The sequence below is a fragment of the Staurois parvus genome, unplaced genomic scaffold (assembly GCF_062004578.1).
Source record: "Staurois parvus isolate SC_StPar_1 unplaced genomic scaffold, SC_StPar_1.0 ptg000057l, whole genome shotgun sequence".
NCBI lineage: Eukaryota > Metazoa > Chordata > Amphibia > Anura > Ranidae > Staurois > Staurois parvus.
In genome coordinates this window covers 948343-971764 of record NW_028317853.1, presented here as the reverse complement: position 1 = coordinate 971764, position 23422 = coordinate 948343, and the positions used below count along the sequence as shown (strand labels likewise).

Sequence of the window (23422 nt, the reverse complement as noted above, 5' to 3'; positions counted from 1 at the left end):
GTATGGTGCAGATATGAGGTGACATGGGGCGGCCTGGTGTGGAGGCTGGGGTGGGCTCACACAGGGTACGGTGCCTTGGGGGGGGTTCCATGGAAGTATGGTGCAGACATGAGGTGACATGGGGCGGCATGGTGTGGAGGCAGAGGTGGGCTCACACAGGGTTCGGTGCCTTGGGGGGGGGGTTCCATGGAAGTATGGTGCAGACATGAGGTGACATGGGGCGGCCTGGTGTGGAGGCTGGGGTGGGCTCACACAGGGTACGGTGCCTTGGGGGGGGTTCCATGGAAGTATGGTGCAGACATGAGGTGACATGGGGCGGCATGGTGTGGAGGCAGAGGTGGGCTCACACAGGGTACGGTGCAGTGGAGGAGAGGGCCATACAGGCCGGTATAATGTGGGGGGCGGTGGGATTTTGGGTCAGAAAGCCTGGAGGGCTGAGGATTACTGAGGGCGCCATGAGACCCGCGCATGCGCACACTCTGCTGGGGAGTTCTAGTTGTCTGTTGGAGATCAGTCTGGAGAATAGACTTCACACATCCACTCAGATCATTGACCTTTCCGAGCACGTGTATGTGGAGGGGTAGGGAGCTCCGTCGCTGATCCCAAGTTAGGTTCAAACTTGTGCAGCCTGTGTGTAGTCCTGCTCCTCCGTTTCAGTGGGCCGCCCTACCCACAGATGTGGGGCTATAAATGTCCTGAACCCCTCCCTTTTTTTTTTTTTAAATGAAATCTCTCCACGTAGAATTGTGTGATGCTGCAGCACCGCGTGGCTTTGCGCATACGAAACAAAGATGTTTTGGGAATGTATGTGGCTGCCTTTATATATTGTCGGCGCCCTGTGTGTCTGCAGAGGAGCAGCATTGGGTGTATTGGTTGGTGATGTTTGTGGGCGGTCCTGACCCGCACAAGTATGAGCTTGGCCTTCATGTGTGCAGTGGGTTTTTTTTCTGTGCTGATACGACAGAGGGGAATTTACCAAAACTGGTGAGGACAGAATCTGGAGCAGTGCTGCACGGCAACCAATCAGCTTCTTTCATTTAGGGCTTGGTCACGCCATGGTGCAGAAACGTCAGTTTTTCTGCACCATGGCGCTGATAAATCAGTTGTCGTCTATGTGCCCTGTTCACAGCACTAGTATCATGTGCACATTGATTTCTGAGCAGGAATCTGCAACGTGTATAAGTCCAGGTTCACACTGATGTGGTTTGGAATTTCCAGCGTGAGAATACCTGTGCGATCCGATTCTACTGTGGACCATAAAAAGGGTCCTGTACCTTTTTGGTGTGATTAGAGCCATACAAAATGTATGGCTCCAATCGCACTGCGTCCAATTTGCATGTGATTTGCACAGGCGTGCGGTTTCTGTGCGAATCGCATGCGATATACCGCACCGCATGTGTGTAAACCTAGACCAGGGTGGATTTGATTTAATTCACTAGTCAGTAAGGCTTGATTTAAATCCTAGTTTTCTACATAAAGACTAATTCTTGCTGGTATAACTTTAATATGCAAGTAGATGAAGATTTTTAGAATAACAACTTTTCATATTAGTTTTTTTATCCCCAGTTTAATAGGTTAATCATTCATATTTGGAGAACTTTTCTGTTGTACTTAGGAAGGAGAAAAATAATCATTACCTTAATAATAACAATTTAAATAGATTTATTCAACTGAAACAATAACATTCCAGCATATGTGATTTGCTTAAACATCCATGTTTGTTAACTAATTTGGCTAAACAAAATATATATATTTTAAGAAACTTAGACTGTCAGCCCCTTCCTCCTCACACTTAGTTTCACTTTCTTCTTGTGCAGATCTATTCCACTCCAAACAATCAGAAAAATATTGTTTCTATTCTATTCGCTGAACTTCTTGAAACTTAGCACTGAAGGGGTTGATTCTGTATTCATAGGTTTGTAGAAGTTAGGATGAAGGTCTTTTTCTTAACTCTGTTCATGTTATAACATTTTTGCTGTGAAGAAGAGGCATGTGATCTCCGCTGAGTCAAATTCAGTTTTGAGAACTGCAAAAGTAAACCAATCATCTGTGATAATATCTTGTAGGCAGAGAAACTGCCCAATAATCTTACAAAATCCTCTGGAAGAGCATGACATTGTGAATGGATTCATGGAATTTATTTACCAAAAAAATAAACATATTCTACATAATTAAAAAACTAATCTTTATTTCATGATGGAATAACCTTTGGATGGTAATATATTTTCCTCAAAAAGCATTTTATTTAAAAAAAACTTGATTTAAATAAAAAAAATCAGTTTTTTTTTTAATCATTGATTTTTATCCACCCTGACCTAGACTAAAACTCATTGAAGTGCAGTAAATTGATGTGTCTGCAAGTGAATTCTGCACATCAGTTTTGTTGCTTGTACGGTGTGAATGAACCCTCATACAGAAGCCATAATAAACCCATCAATTTAACAGTTTCAAAAAACAGTTACAATCCTGGAATGCTGGGATTGCTAACTGTCACATGTTTGCACTCTCAACCAAACTGTCAAAGCAAATGTCTGCTGTCATAACTGGTCACATGTGCAGCACCATGGCAGTTGAAGATCAAACAGAGGATAAGATTGCAGCTTCCTTGGCTGAAAAAAGATAGGAGGGTTTAGTTCCCATTGAAGGGCTCGTTCACACCATGGTGCAGAGACGTCCGTTTTTCTGCACACATTCTGCAAGGGCACAACAAAATCAACTGTTCTCGATGTGCCCTGTTCACACCACTAGTATCATGTACAGATTTCTTTCTGTGCCGGAATCTACAATGTATATAAAACTCATTGAAGTGTGCATGAAAACGCATGTCCCTGCGAATGAAATCTGTGCGTCAGTTTTTCTGCACGCATAGTGTGGACAAGGCCTAATTGAGCAAGAAGCCGATTGGTTGCCTTGCACTGCTGCTCCAGTCTTGTTCAATTCCTGTGTCTGGGGGATATTTGGACTACATTCACACTGGTATCCTGGGGTGTTATTTAAATGCTGGAGAAATCTGGGAAGAAAAAACAAACTTTATTTTCCCAGATCGACAGATTTATATTTTCTCTCAAAGGAAATGCTTGGTTTGAAGTGTACCATTGAAAATCATTACATACATCTGTGTTTATATAAATGTCATATATATGAATGTATGTCATTGCTGGTGTGACTGAGGCCTTGCACCTAAAGTGGTTGTGAAGGCTTTTTACTTTTATGCATTCTATGTGTGAATGTAAAAAAAACCTTCAGTGTGCAGCTCCACCCTCAGCCCCCCCCATACTTGCTTGAGCCCCATCAGTGAGACTCCAGCAGCTCTCCTGGGTCTCTCCCTTCTCATTGGCTTAGACACGAAATCGGCCATTAGCTCCAGCTGATGTCCATCACAGCTGGGGAGGGGGTATCCAAGCCAAGCTTTGTGTGTCTTATAGACTCACAGAGACTCCTAGATCAAGCAGCTTGCCTTGGGGGTATTCAGCAGGGGGGAGCATCCCAAGCAGGGGACCGAAAAGGGGAGGGTGGGGTTGTTTTGTGTAAAACCACTGCACAGAGCAGGTGAGTATGACATGTTTGTGTTTGTTTTTTTGTTGTTGGGTTTTTTTTGTTTTTTTTAGGATGAACCTTTAGTATTTTAAAGTAGAACTAACGGCAAAAATTTTTTTTTTTTTTTTTCCACTTTTAACGACACAATTATTTTTTATCCAACATGGCAAAATTTAAAGGTTTTTATTTGTTTTGGGTTTTTTTTGGTCAATGAGATACTTTACCTCTGATCCTGTATTCGCACTTTCATCTGGTGACTTGGAGAAACCAGAATTAAAAATAAAAAAAACAGGTTTGTGTTTCAAACTGCATGAATTTATTTTCCCATTTTTGTGATGTGTGTATAAAGGCCAGATGAGGGAGTAGATTTAGTGCAGCTGTGGAAACCATGAACTACATGCCAGCATTGTAAGGTAAAGTACATGCCTAGGCGATTGGACCGGAAGTTGGAGTGGGTACCTGTCAAATTCGGGTACCCGCTCCCCAAAGGTGCCGAACGTTAATGGGGAGCGGAGGAGCAGTCCTTAAAGCGGAACTTCCCCTTTTGGGTGGAGCTCCGCTTTAAAGTGCTTCCAGACTGCTAGAGTACAGAACAGTGCTGTCTGCAAAATGCATTTCAACACCAAGAAACAATTGGTACATTCTCGCACTGCTTGCACAATTCCATGTTCAACCCTTTAAAAATTCAGCAAAAATACCTGCTTATCTGTCAGAAATCCAGTGTGCTCCCCACTTAACACCTTTGTGTTGTCAGCCCTTTCCATTTCCCCCTGCTGGACTACAGAACCTCACCCCGTCTCCATAATGTTGGGAAGATGCAGTCTGTAATCCAATGGGGACAACTCGAGAGGCTGACAGCCCTGCAGGATTCTGGTAGAACAGAGGCAGAGTTGGCCTCTTAAAACCGCTTTTGTATCAAGACAACCGGGGAAAATGTGCATGTATTGCAGAAATCTAGAGTTTTTTTGTTTTTTTCAATCCTCCGACAACAGTTTATAGCTTACTCTGCCCATACCATGCAGTCTATGGGTTGGCTGAATCTTACAGTGCCTAGAACTGAACACATTTGCTTCAAAGTATGCTGCACAATGCTTTGCCCCTGCAGGCCCTGAAAATTCCTGTGTGAGCTCCAGCAAAAACTTGCTCTGGGCACTTGCACAGTTCCCACCATGTTAGCGCTCATGCCTGGCATCTGGCCCTTTGGGTGCTGGAAAACAAAGCAGGATTTCTTTTTCTTTAACCCGGCAGTGATAGATTTGAGGCGTTCCAGTGGCAGGAGAGTATTTGGTAGTCTGGAACTTGCCTATGGAAGTATAGGTTGGTTCTGTTCTAGTGAGCAGACAATGTACTTCATAAGAGTGCAATTTTGAAAAGTAACCTTGTCTACTGCAAATATCCGTGTATAGGAAATGATGCATTTATGATTCCAGTTTATCTCAGATTGCTATTCATGTATCTGGTAGTTGTCTCGGTGTAGTTACATTGAATATCTGCTAGTTGTCTCGGTGTAGTTACATTGAATATCTGCTAGTTGTCTCGGTGTAGTTACATTGAATATCTGGTAGTTGTCTCGGTGTAGTTACATTGAGTATCTGGTAGTTGTCTCGGCGTAGTTACATTGAATATCTGGTAGTTGTCTCGGTGTAGTTACATTGAGTATCTGGTAGTTGTCTCGGCGTAGTTACGTTGAATATCTGGTAGTTGTCTCGGCGTAGTTACGTTGAGTATCTGGTAGTTGTCTCGGCGTAGTTACGTTGAATATCTGGTAGTTGTCTCGGTGTAGTTACGTTGAGTATCTGGTAGTTGTCTCGGTGTAGTTACGTTGAGTATCTGGTAGTTGTCTCGGTGTAGTTACATTGAGTATCTGGTAGTTGTCTCGGTGTAGTTACATTGAGTATCTGGTAGTTGTCTCGGTGTAGTTACGTTGAGTATCTGGTAGTTGTCTCGGTGTAGTTACGTTGAATATCTGGTAGTTGTCTCGGTGTAGTTACGTTGAATATCTGGTAGTTGTCTCGGTGTAGTTACATTGAGTATCTGGTAGTTGTCTCGGTGTAGTTACATTGAGTATCTGGTAGTTGTCTCGGTGTAGTTACATTGAATATCTGGTAGTTGTCTCGGCGTAGTTACATTGAGTATCTGGTAGTTGTCTCGGCGTAGTTACATTGAATATCTGGTAGTTGTCTCGGCGTAGTTACATTGAGTATCTGGTAGTTGTCTCGGCGTAGTTACGTTGAGTATCTGGTAGTTGTCTCGGTGTAGTTACGTTGAGTATCTGGTAGTTGTCTCGGTGTAGTTACGTTGAATATCTGGTAGTTGTCTCGGTGTAGTTACGTTGAGTATCTGGTAGTTGTCTCGGTGTAGTTACGTTGAGTATCTGGTAGTTGTCTCGGTGTAGTTACGTTGAATCATAACATTCAGTTAATGTTTCCTTATCCCAGTTAGCTGTTTAGGCTGCTTATATCTGATCACCATCAACAAATACAGGAGGGGCCGTATAACAGGTGGACTGTGTATACTGCCACTCCTTGTTAGACAGGCTGATACAAGTCCTTCTGTGTAACAGTGACCTTGGAATATCTAGTAATGCTTTAGGAAAGGGGGAAAAAGCCCTGACACATTAATAAAGCATAGCAATGTGCCTAGAGCTTTATTTGCTTTGACTCTGAAGCAGGTGACACTCCAATCATTTCAATGAATGGGAACATAGAGAAAAGTGGAGGAAGAGTGCCTGGCCAATTGTCCTGTCAGTCATGTGACCTGTCTTGTTTTTAATCCCAGTGTCCTGTGTAAAGTTGTGCAGAAAACAGTGGGGACACTGCAGACTGAATTTACAAATTATTTGTAAAATCCAGTACAGGCGCAGTATCTAGTAGACATTGCGGAGTCCCAACACATGGCATTATCCATTCTATACAAATGGGCCCCATACTTATTGGGCTGCACCACTCATCTGCTACATAGTCAGTACAACAAAAAATGGCAAACATTCATTGTGTTGCAGCCCTTTACTACAGTGTACTCCAAAGTGTGACATTTGTGCCCTTGATGGTACATGTCCTCAATGCATTGTGAGAAATGTACTGCTCCCTGGTTCACACTACGAGGGCTGGTTGCAGGTGAGGGTGTTGCATCTCTTGCCGCTTCCAAATTGCGTTCCCCTTATGAGACATGCGGGGCTGTCATCCATTCTGAATGGAAACCCCCACGCATCCTGCGATTGGCAGAACTACAGGGAAACCTCATGAACTTTTTCCCTGTGGCCTGTGTTTTCAAAAAGGAGCATGCACCTTGTTTGTGCAGAAACGCATGCACAGCAGCCTATTCAAATGAATGGGCTGCCGTGCCCAAGTAAACGCAAGCTTCATGGCCCCCATCAGTGTGAATTAAACCTTAAAGTATAACTAAAGGCAATTTTCTTTAGTTTTGGACAGAGTGGAGAGGGATTAGATCCCCTGTCAGTTTTTATTTATAATTTTTTTAATGCTGTCTGTGCCCCCATTAGGGAGATTCACCCTCTATTTGTCATGTTTACCTTTCTCCCTGAAAGGGAAGGGAAATCCAAAACTTTGTATTGTCCCCAGAACAGTTACAGAGGGGAAATCGTCCAATGGGGACACTAGCTGTTGGATTTCCTCTCACTTCCTATTTTAGCTATGGGACACAGATGGCAAAAAACTGACAGGTGATCACTCTATTCCAAAATGGAACATTCTACCTTTTTAGCTCCATTTTAAGCTAGCTATACACAGCTTGAAGTTCAGACGACTCCTGCTGACTCCACTGAAATTGAGACCTGTGTGGCTTTGTCAGCACCAGTGAGTTTGAAAAACCGGACAGTGACTGCATCTGATAGAATGCAGTTACTGTTTGGTCAGCAAACAGCTGCAGTTGCAAAGCCTACCTGAATACAACACCTGGCAGTGCAGATTCCTCCACCTGCACTGTTTAGCATTGATGGAGGAATCTACTGATTCTCTTGTTCAGCCTGCAGACTGAGAGAAATGGATTCCTCTGTCCAATGTAATACTGGCCAGCTTTAGAGGGACCATAGCTTTTGCGATAACAATGTTTTTTATATTGAGAATTTCTTGCAAATATCAGGGTATTATGAGACAGAAAACAGAGCCTGAGGCTCTCCAAGGTATGTCTTGTTGTATGGGGTGATTTTGTAGGGAACACCTCATTGTGAGATTTTACAAGTGAGCCTCATCCTATCCTGTGTTGTAGATGAGGAAAGAATCGCAGCATTGTCAGTGTTACTGTCACTTGTAGGAAAGTCTTATGGCAAGAACAAAATAAAAATAAAATGTGTATAAAGTCATCACTAAAATACAAATGTGATAAACTTGTGTTTGTCTTATGGCCAGAACATTGAAGAGTAAAGATAGGCAGTTTGTTCCCTACCGTCTGTCCCTGTGGCAGATGGCTTGTAGTTCTCAGTGAAGTGCAAGGGCCCTGATGAACGCCTTTTGTAGTTCATTCACAAGCTCTGCAGCTTTCAACCTGACAGTCTGTAGAGGTGTGCGGGCTGAAAGCTGTAGGACTTGTCTGTGGAAGCCTGACGTTGCACTCTTGATCTACTGATCACTCAATTGTGATCCACTGATTCTGCAAAAATATGCATGTATTATTTTTTCTCAAAAGGTGAACTTATCCTTTTAAGTTCTGTTTTTATTTGTGTTTTGCCATTTGCCTTTGCATCTTAAGCACAGTATTGTTAATCGGACTTTACAGTACAGACGTTTGTCCATGCTGAAGGTATTAATAGGAGATTCTTCCATTTTTAACAGGCTGATCTCAAAGTAGGTTTGCTACAGGAATCTTACAGTCTGAATATTTCTACTGCAGCAGCCTTGACAGGTGAGTAATTTGGGGGTGGGCAAGACTGATCTGTACTGAGCTGGTTTCTTCCAAAACCTTATGATATAGATATATATGTATTAAAAAATTTTTATTTTTTTTTTACCACTTGCCCACTGGAGGCTTTACCCCTCTACCAGACCAGGCCATTTTTGGCAATCCGGCGCTGCATTTCTTTAACTGACAGTTGTTTGGTCATGCAATGCTGCACCCAAATGAAATTTATGTCCTTTTTTTTTTCCCCCACAAATAGAGCTTTCTTTTAGTCGTATTTAATCGCCTCTGTGTTTTAAACATGTCAAGTAAAAAATTGAAAGTCAAATTACTTCATACATTTAGGCCAAAATGTATTCTGCTACATGTCTTTGCTAAATAAAAATTCCAGTACATGTAAATTGACTGGTTTACGTGAAATTTATAGTTTACAAATGGTGATAGATAAATAGATATATAATCTCTATCTCTTATAATTTGTTTATTTTATACTAATGTCTGCGATCAGCGAATTATAGTGCGACTGCAGCGGGCTTTCTGACACAGTGTGCATTGTGTGTGTGCGCATTACACTAGCCATACAAAGCAGTGTGCAGGAGCTGACGGTGCACTAAAGCTGACAGGTGCACTAAAACATGATTGAATGCACATGAGCTAGATGCCTCGTGTGCAGGAGGCCTGAAATGTTTGTTTCCAGTTGGACCCACAAGAGTTGCACTGAATGAAAGGAGTAATCTAGGATAGCCATTGTTCAACACTAATAATTTGGAAGCAGAGCCTGCATGTCTGAGGAGCAAATATGTCTGCCTTTTGTACAAATTATAAACCTCTTTCCCTTTTAGGCTACTTTCACACCGATCCATAGCAAAAACTCATACATTTTTGCTGCATTTTTAGTGCATTTATGGTGCAATTTTTATAAAACCTGACTAAAAAAACACTACACGGGTGGGTTGTTGGTGCGTTTCCTGCGATCTCCATTCATTTCAATGGAGAGGTGCGTTTTTGGTCACTCCCACGCAAAAGAAGAAAAAAAAAAAACTACATGACATTAACTGTCTGTTCACACTGAATCTGACTATGAAATTGTGCGACTTCACTTGAAGTTGATTTCAAAGCTGCATGTCAGTGCTACTTCAGGGACGATTTGTTTGACATCTGTGCGACTTAATGCACCGATGTCTATGCAAGTCCCACCTGAAATTGCAAAAAATGGTGTAGAATTTTTTTCAAATTGGTTCGGCACTGCAAAATTGGAGTCACACTGGTTGGAAGGTTCCATTGCCGTCAATAGAGTGTGACTTGTCATGTGATTTGAAACTCTCAAATCGCATTTCAAGTCACACTGCTGTGAGAACCAGGGCTAAAGTCTTTCAACTCTTTTGTGTTTTGTTTTTTTAATTTCAAACTGTATGTCCGACATCAGAATTTCTATGATCTCACTATTTAATAACAATGGTCTTGGCCAGCATCCATTGTAGTTCGAAAAAGCAAGTCATACAAGTTATGTAAAAAAAAAAAGTAGTTCTTTATTTACAAAACAACTATATCATAGTTGATTAAACTTCTGGTCATTTGAGGAAACAAGCTGACTCTCAATCCTTAGTGTTTATCCACTTTTGCAGCCAAATTGGGATAACTCCAACTTTATATTTGATACATGCTACCATTCACATAACAGAAATGTGAAAAAAACAAATGAAACCTTGTTGCCTGAATTTATTCACTCTTGTGTGAGCACCAAAATTGATGCTTGCCTTTCATATGTAGTATTAAGAGTTACTGTCTTCCATAATTGACCCTGTCAGTACTGTTCTGGCAGATCTCATTATCAGCAATAAAATAGAATTGCGCGTGGTCTTTCCTACTAAAGGGTTTGACATCCCATAGCTTGAGTTCTGTGTATGGTAATGAGGGTGAGGGAGACTTAGCCTAACCCTGCTTTGTGCACCTCACTTTCCAATTGTTCAACATCATGCAGGCAGCTGGGTTGTATTAAAAAAAAAAAAACACTGCTTCTTGCTGCTAAACTTATGCCATTGAGAGGGTTAATAACATTGAGTCCATTATGAAGCTGCATTAAAATGGTTCCCGATGAGGACCCGCCCACTCTTCCTCTATTGAGAAATCTACTTTCATTGCCCTCATTACTAGTAGCGCAATATGTGAGGGGGAGTGAGTCACAAGATTCTCTCCCCCCCTAATAACATTTTCAATTGAAAGTAATGAGAATTTCTCAATGGGTGATGGGGCAAGTGCTATTCGGGAACTTCTTCACAGCTGCATCATAAAGAAAAGGTATTTAACCCCCACAGCACCAGAGGCTCAGCAGCAGAAAGAGAACCAGGCATCCCTGCAGGGAACATTCTGCAGGATCCAGCTGCTTCCATGATGTGGGAAATTCTTCATTACAGGTGATTTGAGTCACGAAAGCTATTGGGGTGGGGGCTTTCAATTTTCGAGGATCTGAACTCTGGAAGCTCTACAAAAACAGACAGGGCAATATACTGATCACCTATACTGTATTCACCGTGCAGCTGATCTTTCCCCATTAGGGGCTTACCCTGCCTCGTTCTACATTGTTGCTATTAGGGGAGGTGACCATCTTTTTTAGAGGCAGGGCTTTGCTTTCTGACCTCAGACCCTCCAGCAAGGAGAACAATAAGCAAGACAGTAGTGACATCAGCATATCTCACTCCAAATCTTGTGAGACTAGCAGAGGCAACAGTACCTTACACATCACACTTATACAGTAGTAGGCTATACACACATTTGCATACCAGGAAGTTCGCTGCTATTTTTCAGGAGAAATTCAAGACAAAAGGTTCATTTTTCAGGGTACTGCTTAGGCACAAACTACATTTGATTGTTGTCTATAGCATGGCAGATCTTTTGAGTTTAGGTCCACTTTAACGACGCTAATCAACATGTACATTTTCTAGTGCAGAATGCCAAGAAGTCAGTGCTTCTTGTATACAGAAGGCCATGATAACCAATTATGTTAGATATTCAAATATCAATAGAAATGGCTCTTCAATGGGTTTCGTAAGGGAAATCTTTACAAGACAAATTGCTTACCTCTTAGAAGAATTATGGGGTTATCTTTTTGGTCTAACCCTTTCCCACTCTACAATTAAAAGAGAAATAAAAAAATCTGATTGTGTAAATTCACTTGCAGAGAAACCGCTATAAGCAAGCACCTTTCCCTTTTTTTATTTTTTATTTTTTTTATTTATTTAATAATCCTATATGTACTACTATGTAAGGTGTTGGTTTTATATAAATCATAACTAAAAATCTGTATTTTTTTTGCTAGGATTCGTTGGAAGAACTTGGAAACTTGAAAAACATTCAGCTGCTGGCGCAGGAGCCGGTGGGCCTTCATCATAACGGCCGCTGGCGCAGGAGCCGGTGGGCCTTCATCATAACGGCCGCTGGCGCAGGAGCCGGTGGGCCTTCATCATAACGGCCGCTGGCGCAGGAGCCGGTGGGCCTTCATCATAACGGCCGCTGGCGCAGGAGCCGGTGGGCCTTCATCATAACGGCCGCTGGCGCAGGAGCCGGTGGGCCTTCATCATAACGGCCGCTGGCGCAGGAGCCGGTGGGCCTTCATCATAACGGCCGCTGGCGCAGGAGCCGGTGGGCCTTCATCATAACGGCCGCTGGCGCAGGAGCCGGTGGGCCTTCATCATAACGGCCGCTGGCGCAGGAGCCGGTGGGCCTTCATCATAACGGCCGCTGGCGCAGGAGCCGGTGGGCCTTCATCATAACGGCCGCTGGCGCAGGAGCCGGTGGGCCTTCATCATAACGGCCGCTGGCGCAGGAGCCGGTGGGCCTTCATCATAACGGCCGCTGGCGCAGGAGCCGGTGGGCCTTCATCATAACGGCCGCTGGCGCAGGAGCCGGTGGGCCTTCATCATAACGGCCGCTGGCGCAGGAGCCGGTGGGCCTTCATCATAACGGCCGCTGGCGCAGGAGCCGGTGGGCCTTCATCATAACGGCCGCTGGCGCAGGAGCCGGTGGGCCTTCATCATAACGGCCGCTGGCGCAGGAGCCGGTGGGCCTTCATCATAACGGCCGCTGGCGCAGGAGCCGGTGGGCCTTCATCATAACGGCCGCTGGCGCAGGAGCCGGTGGGCCTTCATCATAACGGCCGCTGGCGCAGGAGCCGGTGGGCCTTAATCGTGATGGCCGTTGGCACAGGAGCAAATGGATATCTTTTTAGATCAGTTTGCTCTTTTGTATGTTTTTTGCTGTTTAATCCCTTGTTTGCCACATCATGAGGGAAGTTTATCAAGCAAGGTGCTGAGTAAACGAACTGCATATGCACAGGGAAGTGAAACGCAAACCTTTTTTAGATACGTTTTCTATAACTGTATAGTCTTTAGCCTTTTTAAGGCTTTCATGCAGATATACTTAATAAAAGGAGTTATGGGCATGTTGAATACATATGTGATGTGTACCAGTTCCAGGCTTCACAGGGCCACACAGTATTTACACTCTATGCAGTTTCAGCAGGTGCAGACAGTGTAGTGCAAAGAAGATTGGTGGTCAGTACTATGCTGGCCATTGTTTAGTAGTCCCACCCTCTCCTTTTCAGCAGTATGTTGCCTGCCACTACTGATAATGCAAAGATTTCTCATTCTTTGCTAGCCCCATACAGGGCATAAATATAGTTTTCTGGTAACCCTGAGTAATGGATTTAATTCTGTATTACATTTGTTTAATATTTTACGTAGCTAAAATCATAAACCTCAGTTTAAATTTGATCCCAAACTATTATAGAGTTTACTTTTTTGTACAGAGCTGTTGGTGTTCATTAGATTGGGAAGGGTGGATGGGGGGGAGGGGGTTGGATACAGAACCAGCTAGCAGATTGTATATCTACTATTCCAATTTTAAACTTTGCCCCCTTGCACCTGGATTGATAGATACCCCTGTGAGTTTGGCTGCTTTTACTACTTTATGTAAAAACTGTTTTAAGAAGTCTGATGTATGCATTGTGTGTTACACCTTTTATGTACTTAACATTGATATTAAAATACTGCTATTAACATAGTGTAATATTAATGTGTTTGTTCCTGAGAGGATGTTTGTGGATTCCTAATGAGAGTGATTAGGCATTATGTAAGATCCCATCTCTGTATTCCAGTTACAGCACATCCTGTGCAAGTCATCCTGAAGGTGATTCAGCTCCTAGTGATAGTGTAGAACATTTTTAAAATGTCTGGCTTAAAAGAAATGGCTACATTTGATAAATATCCAGATAAGACATCGCTATGCTGAACTTAACTGCAATGATTGGATCCTAAGTACTCTAGAATCTAGGTCCAGTCTCTCTCGAACGTTTAAACATGAAGGAACCTTTGATATAACTTTCAGGTCTCAGAGCTGTGCGGTGTGGATTTAAACTCGGGCTTGACAGCTAATTGATACAGTAGTTGTTCAGTGGTTTACATCAGGTTCAGGAGAGGATTAGCTGAGGATCTTATCCTGTTCACACACATGCGGTTTAGGAACTGTTCCCATAAGTCAATAGCCTGTAATCCCCACCTGAACTGGACTGCACTGCTTAGAAATCGGATGACTCTTTAAAACTGAACTGAATCTGCATCGTACATATGTGAACAGGCACCATAGGAAGCAAAGTTCTTTCACATATCGTGCGGTTTGGATGCGATTCAATCCGCATATATGTGAATGGGCATTTGGGGAACTACATCTCATCTACATCTACAGTTGTGAAACATTAATAAGTATTGTAGTATTCCTCACACTGGTGGTTAGTGGAGAAATGCTAACTTGCATAGTGGAAAAGTGCCCATTTACATTGGCAGTCAGTGAACCCCCCCCCCTTTTAGATTACGGTAGTTGTCGGTGAAATGTTACTTTACACAGGTGGTGAAAGGCCCTCAAAGATTAATGGTCAGTGGGAGAAGGACCCCCTTACATTGGAAGGAGTATTCTATTATACAGGTAGTCATACTCCACATGAAGTACAAAGCCATAGAAATAAATGGCAGGAATCACAAGTGTGACCTTAAGGGCTTGCTCGAAGGAAAGGTTTTGTCCTGTTGGGCAGGGACACACAATAGAGCTCTAAGGAGCAAGACTGCAGATAAATATTTACCTAAAGGAAGTCCACAAAGTAGGGTGGTTAAAAAGTGCAAATTGGAATTTAAGTGAGTCCTCAGCCCCTTTTGCTGCCAGTGATATATACCAGTGTATCTCAACCTTATTTTCAGTCAAGGCACCCTTAAAATATTTATGGACAGTCCTGAGGAACACCATTCTAAAATGTAAAAAAAATAGTTTTATATAATGCAGCAACATCCACACATGTAGGACACCCAACATTAGAGGTGATTTATTCTTCAAAAGCAAATACACTTTTTCACACTGGTACTGACTAGTATGCCAGTGTTTCTCTTTGTGTCTTTTCTCTATCACTGAGCTAATGTGACCCCAGCACTGTAGATGGGCGGGGGTGGAGTTAAACAAGGGTGCTTTACAGGCAACTGACATTCTCCTTATTAACTGGTGGTTAGAAGGTTGTAATGGTGCCCGATGAAAGCCTATGGCTTTGTGTAACTAAAAGGCAGGCTTGTCCCACCTGTTGGCTTGTATAAATGTTTTTGGCAATTTTTAGACATTTTGCCAAGGAACCTTGATTGAAAAAGGCTACAGCCCTCGGCAAGCTCAGGGCTGTAGTATAAAACCCTTGGTTTGCTTCATAGCCAACTGATCATTTTACAGGGGTGTGTGTGGAATCACAGCATCGGGATGTTGAGTTGGGAAGTACATTGAAGGCCGTGCATAAAAACAATGATTGTGCAACACACAGATTGATTTGCTAAAACTGGAGAGTGCAAAATCTAGTGCAGCTCTACACAGAAACCAATTTGCTTCCTTTTTTTTTTCTTTTTGTCAAAGCTTAATTGAACAAGTTGAAATTTGGAGCTGGCTACCATGAACAGCTGCTCCAGTTATACTAAATCAGTCCCATTGTGTATCACCACACACGCTGAGTGAGAAATATTTCTAGGCTCCTCATTAAGTGTTCAAGTGGAAGTATAGGCTAGTATAAGTCTGCTTAAAATGTTGCCTCTGCTCCTCCTACCTATGCTGCATACGGTTTATAAAAGAGAGCAGTTATACTTTTTTTTTTTTTTTTTACGCTTGGAATGTGGTCATTCAGTCCAGAAGCAGCGGGCCACCTTTCCTGTGTTAGCGGCTTGGACGGAGCGCTAACAATGAACGGGGCAATGGAAGCCGCCAGTAGGTCATACCATGGCTCTGTGAATGCAGGTCAGTTGTTGCTTCTGCATCATAAGATTGCACTTGAGCTGAATAAAAAGTAAAAAAGGTATTTATGCTACTCTTTTACAAGATGGTATGCTGTATAGACAGTAAGAGGCAACATTTTTATACTGATTTATATTGGCCTTTACTTCCACTTTAATGGCTAAGTTCATCTTTGACAAACCCCAATTCCAAAAAAAAGTTGGGACACTGTAAAATCTACATAAAAACAATGTAATGATCTTCAAATCTCAGAAAACCCATATTATATTCACAAAAGAAAATAGAAATATCAATTTTTTAAACTGAGAAAATGCACCATTTTAAGGAAAAAATTATAATTTTTTAAATTGATGACGGCAACACATCTCAGAAAAGTTGGGACGTGGTCATGTTTACTATGGTGTAGTATATCATCTTTTAACAATACTAAATACCTGGCAACTGAGACCAGTTACTGGAGTTTTGGGAGAGGAATTGTGTCCCATTCTTGCTTAATATAGGGATACTAACGGCTCAACAGTCCTTGGTCAACTTTTTTGTATTTTTGTTTGTTTTAAGTTGTGTCAAATATTTTTAATTGGTGAAAGGTCTGGACTGCATGCAGGACTATGAAGCCATGCTGTTGCAGATGCCGTTCAGCAATGTTCTGCTGAAATATGCAAGACGTTCCATGAGAAGAGGTCTGGATGGGAGTATATGCTTCTCTTAAAACTGGATATGTGTTTCAGCATTGATGGTGCCTTTCCAGATGTGCAAGCTGCCCATTTCATGTGCACTAATCCACCCCCATACCAAAAGAGATGCAGGCTTTCGAAATGACCACAGAACAGTTTTCCACTTTGCAACAGACCATTTTAAATGCGCTTTGCCTTGGGCAAGATTGCAGCATTTCTGGATCATGTTCATATATTCTTTGCATGATAGAGCTTTAAAGTGGTTGTATAGGTAGAAGGTTTTTTTTATTTACCTTAATGCATTACCTGCATGAAGGTACAAAAACCTTTTGTGTACAGCCCCCCTCTTATATTTATATAAACTCAATCTTGATCCAGTGCTGTGCCTGAGAGCAGCGTCTCTTTCCTCACTGGCCATGGAAGCAGCAGTGGGAGCCATGGGGTGTGGGGCCAAGCTGCATGAATGCCCCCATAGCAACCATTCCATTGGCTCCTGCTGCTGTCATTCGAATCCAGTGAGGACAGGGCAAGGCATAGCAGCATTGTGTGTGTCAATAAACAAACTCAGTGTGGCTCAGGATCGAGCCTCCACATGTGCCACCATAGGAAGCAACTTCCTATGATGGCACACAAAAAAGGAGCCCAGAGGTTTTGCACACAGCAGGTAAGCATAACATGAATTAAAAAAAAATAAAATCACAGGCATCCAATATTGCGTTTTGGCCTTGTCCTTTGTGCGCAGAGATTTCTCCAGATTCATTTGAATCTTTTGATGATATGATGTACATTTATGAAACATGGGATAAGCTGCAATCGATCATGATAATCGCTGTTTATCTCACGTCACGCTTCTGTAATTAACTAACACAAATGGCTGGTTTATGAAAGTGCAAACTGACCACATCAATGGCTGTTTGTGTGCAATATCTCCATCCCACCTTCACCAGCCCAGAGATGGGGTTAGCAGGGAGAGAGGAGAGAATCGGCTGAGATGTGAAGAGGGAGTTAATTGACTTTCTTCTTCCTCCATCAGGGCACGCCAACAGAGAAAGTAATGTAATATACTGTGTGTGTGAGATATGTAACATATTGTATATACTGTATATATGTGACACATATAGTATATGCAATATATATATAGTGTTTTTTACACAGGCATACCATTGTATACACCCATGAAAGGACATGTTGTGCAGGTTCACAGCCTTGAACAGATAGTGTGCGTTAGTAATCATGCACCTGCACATCTGTCAAATTGAGAGCATCAGCTGTGCATGTGTAATCCTTGCATACCGATTAAAATGAATGGGACTTAACCTGGGCATACATTAATTTTAATTCAATTTCCTTTAGATTTGCATTCAACTATGTAGTGCACAGGGCTGCCTGATTGCATACAAATTGAATGTGTTTAGGTTTGACCTCGTGTGGTTTTTGTAAATCTACAGGAAAATTGTAGAATTTATGGCCTGCCTCACTACATGGGATGTATGGAACACACATGCATCCCTGATCCCTGTGCAAGCGAACACAGCCCCTCGCACAGGTGTACACTGTAGTATGCCAATGTGAACAAGGACGTGTGTGTGTGTGTGTGTGTATATTATTTCTTTTTTCTTTGATACTTTTTAATCTAATTGAAAATAATTTTTTTTATATTTTCTTCTTTTTTTTAGAAGTGATTGTAAATGCACCAGTTTTTTTTTTCTTTTAAAATAGCAAACATGTCATACTTACCGGCTCTGTGTAATGGGTTTTCACAGAGCAGCCCTGATCCTCCTCTCCTTGGGTCACCCGCCAAAGCTCCTGGTAATTAAAGTTACATTTTCATTTAAATCTACAATTGCTATATATTTCTAAACCTGTTTCAAAAAAATAAATGCAATATGGCAATATGGAGGTGTTACAGGATACCCCCAGCAATGTCATTTGCTGCTTGTATGATTAGTGCACTGATTTTCTCAGTCCCCTGTAACAGGAATTTCAGTTTTGGCAACATAATTGCTAGTGTTTAACAATGTCTAAAGAGATGCTGACACTGCCGCTTTCCTCCTCAGTACACTGAGCATGCAATGGGTGATTATTGATCAACAAGATCCTCCCACTCAAGAATCAGTCTGGAGAGGACATGGTGAAACCGCTTTTTCTTCTGAACAGAAAAAGGTAAAAATCTGGAACAATTTACAATGTGCATACTGTAAATCATCTGGGGGGATTTTTTTTTTTTTACACATTAAAGTATCACTGATTGATGCTTTTATGGATACAGTAGTCTTTTTTTTTTTTTTTTTTTTTTTGTTTTACAAATGAACACAGTTTTCAGGACTGACATATTTGTTTTTTACTCAACACAACCTCATTTTTCATTTTGCACTAAAAATGGTGATTGTATTGTTGCATGCACTAAAATTCATTTTAGTGCTTTTTAAAACTGAAAATATAAATTTGATAAACAGTTGGTCAAATATTAGGTGACCCAAAAAAGCTGCCATTTATTAATTAAAAGTAATTTGCAGGTCAAGAATTTGTATTTTAATATGTGAGAGAAATTTTTTTTAAAAGTGGTCTGCCGGTGAAAGGGTTAAAAGGATGCTCCAAAACTGTAACCAATGCACTGAGTTACACAGAGGCAGCACAGCCTACTTGATAAATAATTCATTTCCCCTTCCATTCAGGCATAGATGTAGTACATCAGCACAATGCAGTCTTAGGTGATCTGAGAAATTCTGTTTATGATGCAAAATAGTTGTTCTCATATACACCAACCTCGCTTTTTGCAGTCTCTCATTTACAAAAAAAAGCAGAAAAATTTGATGTTTAGTGATGTACAAAGCAAACATACATAGCGCAAGTTTTAGGAAACACACTCCAAGTGACTGAGGTGCTTTCTAAAATCTAAGTGCAGTGCATTATAGAAAACTCCGATTAAAGGATCAGTAGCTTAAAACGCCTGATGATTTCTTCCTTCTTTCTGAACTCTGTGAGATCTATAATCAGGTTCTGGGATTTTCACGCCTGTTCTGATCATTATAATAGAGTACCTAGTCCCTAGTTTAAATTTATTTCAGATTATGTGAAGTTCAGCAGGCTCTGAAACAGCCGAAGTGCACAATAAGTGATTCATTAATTATCACTGGAATATCCAAGACATAGGATACAATTAATTGACTCAAACCTACCAAGCTCCACTCTATCGCTTTTTAATCCAGCATTAATCATATTGGTTTTAGGTAAACTAATTAATTAACACTGAATACATCCTACAATGTTTTTCAATCTCATATATTTTGTTCGTAAGATTTTTTTTACCCTTTGTTACCATTCAACCTAATCTCTTTAATTTCTGATTTTGAATTCAGCTTTAATAACATAAAGTTATTTCATTGTCATTACAAATATAGTCATTCACCTATCTCAAGGATCCCGCAGAGTTGGAAAACACTGGTTTACTACTGCATGCAATCACTGGCACATATAAAGACTTTAAAAGTAATTTGATGCAGTTTCCTGGGATTCAAAGACCTGTGTGTTTTCTAAGATTAAACTGTTTTTTAAATCCCACAGCTTCTATTCTCTTTAATATTCCCTTTGAACAATGGATAAGGCTTACATTGTTTGTCTTCTTAAAAGCACTACTCTAGCATATTGTTATGGATTTAAAGTAATGTACTGAATTCCAGCTCTAGGATGAAATAGATGAGGCTGACGGCTTTGAAGTGACTTAAAATGAAATCTTTAAGCAGTGTATTCATTTGCAACAATTACAGAATGATGATTCTTTCACTGATTTTTTTCTAATATAAGAAGTCATTGAAGCAGATGAAATGCTAAAATTTCATTGTACAAGAACTGATAGTGACGACAAAGAACTTCTGTGGTTATTTGAAATATTATTATAGAAATCTGTCTTGTTTAGCAGACTGGTAAAAGTGAGTCTTTTGATCAGATCGCACCCTTTTACATTCGTTTTCAGAGCAGGTGCCCCATTGGAAGCCTTCGCTTCAACTATGATTGCGGTAGCAACTGTCATTTTTTTTAAATTCCCAACATTGACTTGGACACCTGTCACCAATTCCTTCTGTTTCCAAAACAAAACAAAAATCTATTGATGGAATTCTACTCTAAAATCAAACTGAAATCCCAGAAATAAATATGCAGCCATGTAGATGTAGTATACCAGCCTCCCATGTCTAAGTCTTGCCTCCACTTTCCCGCTACAGCAGTAGCAAAGTGTGTCTAGATATGATTAAGTAATCCAGTAAGTACCAGAGTATGAGCATGCTGCCCAGTGCTTTTGTAATCTAAAGCTGTGTTCACACTTGCAGAGTTTCATTAAACATATATCATTGTAAGAACGTTCTAAGAACATTTGTTCATTTTTCTAATCATTAGTGGGGTCAAATCGAAGTTTGGTATCGACCCCAGTGACAAAATAATATGAAGAAGTAGGACAGAACATTTTTCTTGAATGTATGAATTTGAATCAAATGTTACATGTAAACATGATCTTGAATTACTTTTGAATGACATTTGAAAATTCTGTTTCATACAAATGTTTGTACAAAATTCCACTAGTATACCCAGCTTAACAGATCTAGTGAGATGTACCCCTCTCTAAAAGTCTGAAGGGTATGGCTGTTGCTCTTCTATATCAAAACAGAACATTGAAGTGTTAAAGGGCAAGTGCAATTCTACAGAAAGAAAAGGTTATTTTAAGGCATTTATAAGCAAAGTTGGTTGGAATCTAAAAGCTTGTGGAACAGAACTATACAGAGAAAAAGTGTGAGAATTGAATTGGGCTTTTTACCTTTTGTTCCATTTTATTAAAACTACATTTTCAGCAAACTAAAATTCTGGAGCATGCAAATGAAATCTACAGGGACCTGTACAGATCTGCTGCCCATGAAATGAATGGGCTGCCCTACCCACAGTAATGCTGAGAAAGAAGTCCTAGACCTTTTTTGAAAATCGCACTGCATGGATGCTGCAGCACCATGTGGTTTTGCATGCAAGAAAATGTGAAGAATGTTAAGAATTAATGGCCCTCCATGCATCTATTAAAGAGCAGCATGCTTCTCTCACATGTCAGGGACACAAGTGGCTTTGCATGCATTAGTGGCATACAATAGTGTGAACTTAGCCAACTATTCCAAAGAAATTCTATGAAGTGCAGAGGCTAGCAAAAAATAGACTTTTTCAACAGAGATGAAGAAAAGGCATCCAACCTTCTAGGACACACGCAAGAATGTGAGACATGCTGGTTAGAGGAGGGATTAAATTGGGTCTAGCTTACAGCTTTTTTGTTTGCCAGTGTCCCAAACGTCTGTAGGCACAGTCTAACATGACTGTTTAACAATTCCTGGGTCCTTGTCCCAAAGCAATTTGGTTCTGGATGCAGATTTATGCCATGATTCAATCCATCCTTGATATCCCTAGCTCGCAAACCCTGGGAGGCCCAGTTACATGAACCTATTACATCCCTATCAAGAATCAGAGGACACTGGTAGCGTTTGTGTTCCTGGCCGCCTGTCAAATTCTGGTCTGGGCATGAAGACAACCCTTTATTAATGTTGGTGAAGTAAAGCAGAGGCTCATGGGCACCATGAGCCTGAGAAACTAATTTCAATCTTTTCAATCTTGGAAGACATACATGCCTAATACCTTAAGGTTTGGAGCCCATAGAAAGACTGTAATAGTCAGGTGAACGTTGACCGTACTCTGCATTCTTTATAACCTACCTCAATAGAGGTTGCTGAGGCCTACTGGTTAAAGCACTCGAGTTTCTTCCTCTCTTCTCATCCATTCCTTCCCTTCTTTTATTCTTTTTCCCAAGCAAGTGTTTTCATTCCCCAAACCCCTCCCCCTTTTTACCACTTTTCACTTTTAGTAGCATATCAGCTACACATTTTAGTTGTTCAAGGTGACTAGTCCAGCCAGCAAAGAGAAAACTCCCCCATATTTTGAATATCACTCTAGAATTTTTTACGACCCTATCTTGGCCACCACACTGAATGTCTTTGCTACTAGAAAGTACCTTATTTTGTGAATTTCTTACTGTGCTCTCCTCCACAGGCCATTAAAATATGTCCTGTGGTGTAGCTGCATTTTAATCACACATATTTTTATAGCAACCAAACAACTTATTGTGCGTGTGTGGAAGTCTCTGTCCCTTAAGTTTCTCTCCATATGGCAGCCATGGTTAGACTACCTACCTTCTTCAAAGCACACCTTCAATTTGATCCAACTTTGATAGTTAGCAAAGTCCTTTACCTTCCTACCCTTTTTGAGGGTATTGCTGAGTGACCTCTGTGGTCCCCCTTCCTCCCTTCTCTACCTCTTCCCTCTCTCTTTTCATCTTTCTTCTCTTCCATACCTCTCTTTTGCTTTCTTCATAATATTCTTTTAGATACTCTGTCTTTTAATACTATCTCGCTATTATCTCTCCTTTATTTTAGTGAAGTTTATGTATCATTGACTTTAAGCACAGCAGGCTCAGTCTGATTATCCATGTTGACATATCTGACATCATATGATCACTTTTTTTTTAATGTCAACTTGCTACTTTTCTTTGCCGATCCAATAGTACCTTGTATATACTATTTTGAAAGCTTACATACTCACATTGTATACAGACTCACATTGTATACATACTCACTTTGTTTTAACAACAATGAATCACCTCTGCATTGGCTTGTCACTTTTGCTCAATTGTACTGTTTTTTGTATTTGTATTGTATGCATTTCTCTGTTGTAATAAACTTTCTTTTTTGGTACCAACAAATTCTTGGGTCCCTCAGTGCGCATCAAAAAAAGCACAAAACCCCTAATACCCTTGTATGTAGTTGATTGTCTGGAGTTTGGCTTTAATTGCAGTTCTTGAATGTGGTTGTGAATGTTTGATTAGAGGGGATTTACATTTACAAACCAATTTAACCTACATTTGTAATCATAATGAAAATGGTTGCTTGTGGTGGTTTACTGACAGAATGACTACAAAAGATAGCACTTTGCTAATGGACTGTATTCTGCTATACAAAGCGTCAACAGTAAGG

At 41.0% G+C, this 23422-nt stretch overlaps 1 long non-coding RNA gene across 3 annotated transcripts in view; it reads left to right on the top strand.

Moving 5' to 3' along the window:
- Positions 1-204: 204 nt before the first annotated feature.
- LOC149469922 (uncharacterized) overlaps positions 205-23422 on the top strand; it is a 69290-nt gene continuing 46072 nt past the window's right edge. Inside the window, exons 1-4 of one of the 3 annotated variants that reach the window (XR_016311465.1) lie at positions 206-8397; positions 11708-18179; positions 18428-18533; positions 19772-23151. This is a non-coding gene — a long non-coding RNA (uncharacterized LOC149469922). Of the gene's footprint in view, positions 8398-11707; positions 18180-18427; positions 18534-19771; positions 23152-23422 lie in introns of those variants that run through there. The other 2 variants (XR_016311467.1, XR_016311466.1) reach the window with 2 other exon arrangements.